Genomic DNA, 8965 nt, shown 5'->3' on the forward strand with positions numbered 1-8965 from the left:
TCTCCTGACATTGAGAGGGCTCTCCCTCCGTGCTAAGGGATCTTTGTATGCGGCATGTGTTAGGAGTGTAATGCTGTATGGTAGTGAGACCTGGGCAGAAAAGGAAGAGGATATTCGCAGGCTTAGATGTACAGAAATGACAATGATTAGGCGGATGTGCAGTACGTCCCTGAGTGCGAGGCCTGGGGGGGCTTGGTTTACAATGGAGGAGTTGAGAGGTAGGATGTGACTGAAGTGTACTGGTGTTATGATGAGGAAGGGTAGATTGAGATGGTTTGGGAGAAAGGATGGGACTGGAGTGTAATGGTGTTGTGAAGAGGAGGGGTAGACTAAGATGGTTTGGGCATATGGAGAGGATGGGGGATGACAATTGGGTCCAGAAAGTGAAAAGTGTTAATGTTGGGGGCTGGGTTGTGAGAGACAGACCGAAAAAGACCTGGGACGAGATCATAACGGATTGAACAGGGAGGCTGCCAGAGATCGAGCAGCATGGAGAATCACCATTAGGTGACTAAGGCCGATGCATGCATGTTGGAGCATTTATAAACGAAACGAAACGAAAAGAAAAAATGAAACGAAATGATTATCGTATTTATTATCCTCTCTCCATCGTCATTGCTGAGATATAACAATAAATTAACGCTGGAATATGACGCTAGTCACGAAGAAGTGCTACGTATGTGAAGCCGCAGCATTGACTTATTCTGTCACTGAGTTACGTGAAATGAATTCTAATATGATGCTGGTCACGAAGAAGTGCTATGCCACAAACAGCTTCCACTTCATCTTGTCCTCTAGCATCTGTCTGTCTTCCCTCCTGCTCACACTTTCCTCATTCTTCTCTCCACCACATCCCTCCACCTCTTCCTCGGCCTCCCTCTCCCTTTCTCACGCTGCACCTCACTCACAAACACTCTCCTAGTCAGTCTCTTATTCGCCATTATCTCCACGTGGCCAAAACGTCCCATGGTACGCCTCTCAACACTTTCAGTCACATCCACATCCACACCACAACACTCCTTTACTTCCTCATTTGTCTGTCTGTCTCTCCACGTAACTCCACATCTGCATCAACACCACATCGCATATTTACTTCCTCATTTGTCGCAGCATTGTCATAAAATACATTAGTTTCCCGTTCCTTCTACACGTTCTCTTTGGTGGCAGAATGATAGAAAACGTAATATTTGTACAAATATTATGGCAAACTCGTGTATTATGAGTATAGCAGGCGTACGTATGAATCCTGAATTAAAACATATTGTGTATTGATGTGTATTGAAGCTAAATGGTTAATATACTATAATAAATCTTTAATGAATGCTGAAATGTAACTAAGTAAGACACATAAAGATGCAAGTTTATCTACACACAACAAATAATAAAAAGAGACTAACCATGTAGCTATATAATACATTCGATAGTCTATCCCTGCACGATAAAAGAGTGAATGTGAGTGAGGAGGGAAGAGGAGGGGGAGATCGAGGATAAGATGGAGGGATGGAGTAGAGAGGTGTATGAGAGAGGGAGGTGTACGTTGGGGGGACGGAAAGCGAGAGACTAAACATGAATAGATTACACCCATTTAAAATTTCTAATCGTGAAATCCTGCTGGCCATCATACTATGCCAGACTCAATCGCTGTTCACCTACACACGATTTTTGACGAGAACTGTCTTTGTCTTTTCTGAACACTTTTAATATGACTGCAAGTGTTTACCATTTGCCTTGACAATAATTTACCAAGTAATAAAGTAGCAACGATAGCGTGAAGCAGCTGTCTATCTGTCTATCTATCTATTGCCAGACGCCTTAATCCCGTAAGGGGTGACCACAAACACATAGCCTCTATGTCGCCCTGTCCTCCGCCATTTCACTGCCCTGCTGCCAGCTCACCCCCCCCCCCTCTCATATACCTCTGCACTCCATGCCTCCATCTCATCCTTGGCCTCCCCTCCCTCTCCCCCCTCCACCCCACGCACATACCCTCTCCTCGTCAGTCTCTTGCTCTCCATCCTCTCCACATGGCCAAACCACCTCAATTTGTTTCTCCTAACGCTTCCTATCACATCCACATCCACCTTTGTTAGTAGATATTAACACTGGTGCAAAGCCTGGGAGGTTTATGCAGAAGTGGTGAGCAGTGAATGTTGAAAACCAGCCTTCATTCACGGTTAGCAGTGCCCTGTTTATGAAAGTCTGCGGGTGACGCATTGTTCCTTATTCAAGTATGTATGTGGTGAGTCTGGGGGCGGAGACAGGCCAAACACTGACGCAAATCCTGCAGAGTTTGGGAGGTGGTAGGGGATGGTGGGTACTGTGTAGGACTTATCTGTAATACGAGTTGAACTGGTTTGTAAATCTCTCTACCATTCTCCCGATACAGGATGAGGCCACGTTACCCAAATATAAAGAGATACAACCCCAACAACAACAACAACAGTACCTGTAGGGCTATCTTTGACCGCATAGTTCAGCTGTGAGTTATCCATAAGCTTTTAAAATGACTCTGTGTTAACTGAGATGCTTATCATGAAGGGGTAGGCAGCTGCATCAATTGTGACGACACAGTTCAGTAAATGTCTCAGAAAAGGCTACACAATACATTTGCCACAATGGAAAAATTGAAAGGAAGGATGGGACTCGAGTGTATTGGTGTTGTGATGAGGAGGGGTAGATTGAGATGGTTTGGGAGGAAGGATGGGACTCGAGTGTACTGGTGTTGTGATGAGGAGGGGTAGATTGAGATGGTTTGGGAGGAAGGATGGGACTGGAGTGTATTTGTGTTGTGATGAGAAGGGGTAGATTGAGATGGTTTGGGAGGATGGATGGGACTGGAATGTGTTGGTGTTGTGATAAGGAGGGGTAGATTGAGATAGTTTGGGAGGAAGGATGGGACTGGAATGTGTTGGTGTTGTGATGAGGAGGGGTAGACTGAGATGGTTTGGGTATTTGGGAAGGATGGGGGATGACAGTTGGATGCAGGAAGTGAGAAGTGTGAACCGAAATAAGCTCGGGGCGAGGTCATTGAGTGTGACCTCAAGGATAAGGGACTGAATAGGGAGGCTGCCAGATATCGAGCAGCATGGAGAGCCGCCAGTAGGTGACCAAGGCCGATGCATGCAAGCAGGTTGGAGCCTTTATAAACGAAACGAGACGAAAAACGAAGCGATGATAGCACCATACAGCTGGCCTGGACATGGCACTTATACTGTAGATGTCACACAGCAATAAAAGTGATTTTGTTCCCACCAAACACTACCAGTCTGATGTAGCCATTCAGTCACGAGATCATTCGAACACACTTCTCACTTTCTGCACCCAACTGTCATTCCCCATCCTCCCCAGATACCAAAACCATCTCAGTCTACCCCTCCTCGTCACAGTACCAGTACATTCCAGGCTGTTTACTGTGCACGGCCACGTAAGGCAATGCACACACGGGGCTGGAGGTGGCTGGGTTGAACACAGAGGACTGGGGTGACTAGAGGTTCACCTACCACCACAGCGGGGGGTCAGTCCTCATGTTGCGACACTCCAGCCATTGTGAAAGTGTTGCCACTGAGAGGATATGATAATACACATAGTGTCAGTGAGGGGCAGTGTCTGTGGCAGCCATCCAAAGCGGGTGACGCTAAGTACCCGTGCACACGTCAGTCCTGGCAACACCCTTCACTGGTGCACTTAGGGTACCAGTGCAAGGGGCCAAAAGAACACTGGGGCAATGTTTGATTGATGATATGATGAGTGACATTAATTGGCTACCCCCAGCACCAAGACATGTCACTCAACAAAACCATACAGGTGATAGAGCACGAGGAACCTACCGAACTCAGTGTAAATATGAGAAAGCCAAAGAAACACCACAGACGGTAATGAAGAGACCAACACAGCGGCAACTGAGCAAAATATCGGAGGTGGCCGACTACTTCAAGGATTAATGGATGTGATTCCAAGGTGGCGACTATCATCCACTCACTTGATGTAGCACTGCCTACTTCTTCGTTCACCTTTATCATTCTTTTCCTATGTCTGCCCACCTCACTTCCTATTTCTCACCATCATCCACTCACTTCATGTGGTGCTGCCTACTTCTTCCTTCACCTTTATCATTCTTTTTCTGTGTCTGTCCTCCTCTCTTCCTATTTCTCACCATCATCCACTCACTTGATGCAGTGCTGCCTACCTTTTCCCTCACCTTTATCATCCTTTTTCTGTCTTTCTTCCTCTCTTCCTATTTCTCCCATCTTTCCTGTCACTTTTTATTACTCTTCTTTCCTTTTCAGGTGGCTTTACTTTGAGTGACAAGTCTAATGGTTTCCTGTAAGCCAAGAAACCATTTACAACGCTAGGTGGTAACCATATAACCAACCCATAAGTGTTCCCTAAGTGTCAACAAGTGGGTTGGCGGAGGGTTAGTGCCCCTATCTGTAAAACAAATAACTCAAAGACAAACGGCCAACCTTTACAGGATTATGGCGTCTGGCTGTAGATAGATAGATAGATGGATAGATACGGGAGTATTGCGTTTGGCGATAGATAGATAAACAGACAGATACGGGATTATGGCGTCTGGTTATAGATAGATAGATAGATGGATAGATACGGGATTATGGCGTCAGGCGATAGACGGAGAGATAGACAAATGGATAGATACAGGATTATGGCGTCTGGCGATAGATAAATAGATAGATACAGGATTATGGCGTCTGGCGATAGACAGATAAATAAATAGATGGATAGATTCGGGATTATGGCGTCTGGCGATAGACAGGTAGACAGATGGATAGATACGAGATTATGGCGTCTGGCGATAGATAAATAAATAGATAGATACAGGATTATGGCGTCTGGCGATAGATAGATAGAACGATACTGCCAGCCGGGAACTGATAGACAATGATCCACCACGTATTCTTCCCTGTTATAAATTAGTGTATTATGCACAAACCATACACTGTCAACGACGTTACTATAGTAGATATTAAAATGCGTGACTTACAGAACAGTGCCCCCGAAATATACCATAGTGCCCCCGACAACGGGGCAGGCAAGATACAGCCCAGTATGCCCGGGAATGTGCCGACACCCCCACACGGACCCCACGGGGTAGCCGCCACCAGTCAGAACAACTCCCGGCAACAACGACATATGTCAGCCCGGGCCGTGCGTCCCTATGTCATGCAGCCACCACGCCGTCGCCGTCGTAGGAGAAGGACACTACCTTCACGGAGTGGGATTGTTGAGCCAGCTAGGGGTGGAGTTGTTATAGACACTCCAGACGGCGCCCCTCCTAGTGAGACGGCCTATTGTCGTTCCGAAAGTGCTCCAGTAGAGACGGCCTATTGTCGCTCCCGCCCTCGTGAGACGGCCTATTGTCGCTCCCCTCCTTGTGAGATGGCCTATTGTCGCTCTCCTCCTCGTGAGACGGTCTATTGTCGCTCCCCTCCTCGTGAGACGGCCTATTGTCACTCCAAAAGTGTTCCGGTAGAGACGGCCTATTGTCGCTCCCACCCTCGTGAGACGGCCCATTGTCGCTCAGAAAGTGTTTCGGTAGAGACGGCCTATTGTTGCTCCCCTCCTCATGAGACAGCCTATTGTCACTCTGAAAGTGTTTCGGTAGAGACGGCCTATTGTCGCTCTGAAAGTGTTTCGGTAGAGACGGCCTATTGTCGCTCTGAAAGTGTTTCGGTAGAGAAGGCCTATTGTCGCTCCCCTCCGCGTGAGACGGCCTATTGTTGCTCCGAAAGTGTTCTGGTAGAGACGGCCTATTGTCGCTCTGAAAGTGTTCCGGAAGAGACAGCCTATTGCGCTCCCCTCCTTGTGAGACGGCCTATTGTCGCTCCGAAAGTGTCCTAGTAGAGACGGCCTATTGTCGCTCCCCTCCTCGTGAGACGACCTATTGTCGCTCCGATGGTGCACAGAAAGAGGCAAGGAGTGAGACGTCATCCCGGCAGGAAAGAGGCCAGGCCTCCCATCCCAGAGTGGCCCAGACAGGCCTCACAGCCTCCCCTGGCCTCCACTCCCTACGTCTAAATGTGCCCTCAGGTATCGGTTGTCGATTCATACATCTGTGTTTACCTCCGAACTTTGCTATTGACAAAGCCATAGACTATGCTCTCACTACTCAGCATGACTCATTTGTCATATTTTTGGATTTAAAATCAGCCCTTCAGGCAATTGCTTCTTCTACTACGGACTCTAATGAGATCCGGGGCCGCATTATTAGCCCATTCTCTCCTAGTGTTGCCGTATGGCAATACAGAAGTTAAAATGGATAATTGTTCATAACATATGAATTTTACTCTGCTGCGAATTTTTGTGCAGTATGGGGGGCCATGATGCTAAACGTTGCACATCTGAGACAGTATGTTGCTTTCACTGCAAGGGCACTCATCCACTTCCTCTAGGGACTGTCCCAAGTTGAAGGAGGAGGAGGAGGTCTGCACGGTGAAGGCAACTGAGTGTATTTCCTTCTATGAAGCTAGGAAAATGGTGAAGGAGTTGCATGCAACTCCCATGTCGAATAGGTCCTATGCTTCGGCGGTAATGTCCCGTCCTGTGATGTGTTCTGTCGAGACCCAGACTGACCTTGTCATTCTCCCTCCTGCCACTCACAGTACCCCTCCATCTCGGACTCCTGTCCACTCCAACTCTCTCACTGACATCCCTAAAGCTTCGACATATTCTCAGTCTGCTGCTGCCTCTCCATCAGTACGGCCTAAACCGAAGTCTGACAAGCCTAGTAAGAGTAACATGACCACCCTCACAAAACAGTCACATCCTCGTGTTCTTCCGGTTCCTATTCCACCAAGGGAGAGAAAGGTTATCTCTTCCCCGGTGGAGTCTCGGAGCCTAGTTATTGATGAAAATATTGAGATTTCCGTAAACAAACAGCGGGATAAGACCTCTGGTAGTCACTCGCCATCTGGCAGGCGGCAAAAAAAGACTAAGCACACTGGCCCCCAACGTAAATCTTAAACCGTCGCTTTCACTATATTACAGTGGAATTGTTGAGGTGTTGGGAATAAATGACAAATTATAGCAATCTTGCTTTCTATACACAGGCCAGACGTTGTTTGTTTACAGGAGACACACCTGGAGGATCATCCTGATCCTCCACAGTTCAAACACTACCACTCTTCAACTCTCCAACCCGAATTCCTTTCGCTCCTTGTGGCACCTTGCCAAAAACCTTTCTAACAACTTTACCTCATCATCCTTCCCTTCTCTTTTCTACTTTGATGCTTCTGTAGCTATCTCTTCTACTGATAAAGCAGATCTCTAGATCTCTTCACTCAGACTTTCTCCTCCAATTCCACCTCAGACGATTCTGGTGCTGTTCCTCCTTCACTTCCCCCCTCTGACTTACCCATGGCTGACATTAAAATTTCTTCAGCTGATGTATTTTCTGCCATCACAGGCCTTAATACTAACAAGGCATATGGTCCTGATGGAGTCTCTCCTGCTGTTCTCAAGAACTGTGTTTCTGTTCTTACACCCTGCTTAGGCAAACTCTTTCGTCTTTGTCTATCAACTTGTACCTTTCCTTCTTGCTGAGTGCTCTCACTCAGCCAAGCCCAAAGAAGGGTGACCATTCCCAACCCTATAATTATTGTCCAATTGCTTTAACATCCTATATCTCAAAAAGATTTCCAGCCAATTCTTAACAAAATAATTTCAAAGCACCTTTCCTATCACAACATTTATTCTGATCGTCAGTATGGGTTTCGTCAGGGATGCTCCACTGGCGATCTTCTCACCTACCTTTCAGACTCCTGGTCATCCTCCTTTCGGGACTTTGGCGAAAGCTTTGCCATTGCACTTGACATCTCAAAGGCTTTCAATCGAGTCTGGCACAAATCTTTAATCTCCAGACCCCTCTTACTGTTTCTATCCTTCCATGTGTGCCTTCATCTATAGCTTCCTTTCTGGTCGTTCTATAGCCGCTGTTGTAGACGGCCATCATTCTTCTCTTAGATCTATCAACAGTGGTGTTCCTCAGGGCTATGTCCTGTCACCAACTCTCTTCCTTTTATTCATCAATGACCTTCTAAGCTGTACATCTAACCCTATCCATTCGTACACTGATGACTCCACCCTTCACCTTTCCATTTTGTTCCCGCAACGTCAATCTCAGCAGTTACTTCAACAAACAAGGAATGAGGCTATGGCACACCTAATGTCTGACTTGGCTCATATCTCTGACTGGGGTACAAATAATCTTGTTGTTTTTAATGCATCAAAAACTCAGTTCTTACACCTATCAACGGGACAAAATCTTCCGCAGGTGTACCCAGTAATGTTTAATAATACTCAACTTAATCCTGCATCATCCTTGAAGATGCTTGGGGTTTCATTCTCTAGGGACTTATTTTGGAAAGATCATATTACATCTCTTGTAAAATCTGCTTCCAAGAGATTTGGTGTGCTAAGCTGACTCCGTTCTTTCTTTACCTCTGCACAATTGTTGACTCAAGACACAGGTTTTATCCGCCCCGGTGTGGAGTACAACTCGCATGTGTGCGGAGGTTCTCCACATACAGCTCTTCTCAATAGGGTGGAGTCAAAGGCTTTTCGTCTCATTAACTCTCCTCTTACTGGCTCCCTTCAAGCTCTGTCTCTTCACCGCACTGTTGCATCTTTATCTCTTTTCTATCAGTACTTCAGTGGTTGCTGCTCGTCTGAATTGTCTACATGCATTCCTCCACCTCTACGACGGGCTTGTAGCACCCATCAAGCAGCAACCTCTCATCCCTTTTCTCTCCAACTCACTAATGCAAGATTTAACTGTTACTTCCAGTCCTTCATTTATGCAACAGGTCAATTCTGGAACTGTCTCCCTCTGTTTGTATTTCCTGTTTCCTATGATATCCAGTCTTTCAAACGCAGTGTGTCCAGGCATCTCAAAATGATCGGATCTTGAATTTGGCTCTCTCTTCTATTTTGTTCTTTTCTTGGACGG

The sequence above is a fragment of the Coenobita brevimanus genome, chromosome 35, assembly GCF_032717465.1.
Source record: "Coenobita brevimanus isolate Jiangsu-jjx chromosome 35, ASM3271746v2, whole genome shotgun sequence".
NCBI lineage: Eukaryota > Metazoa > Arthropoda > Malacostraca > Decapoda > Coenobitidae > Coenobita > Coenobita brevimanus.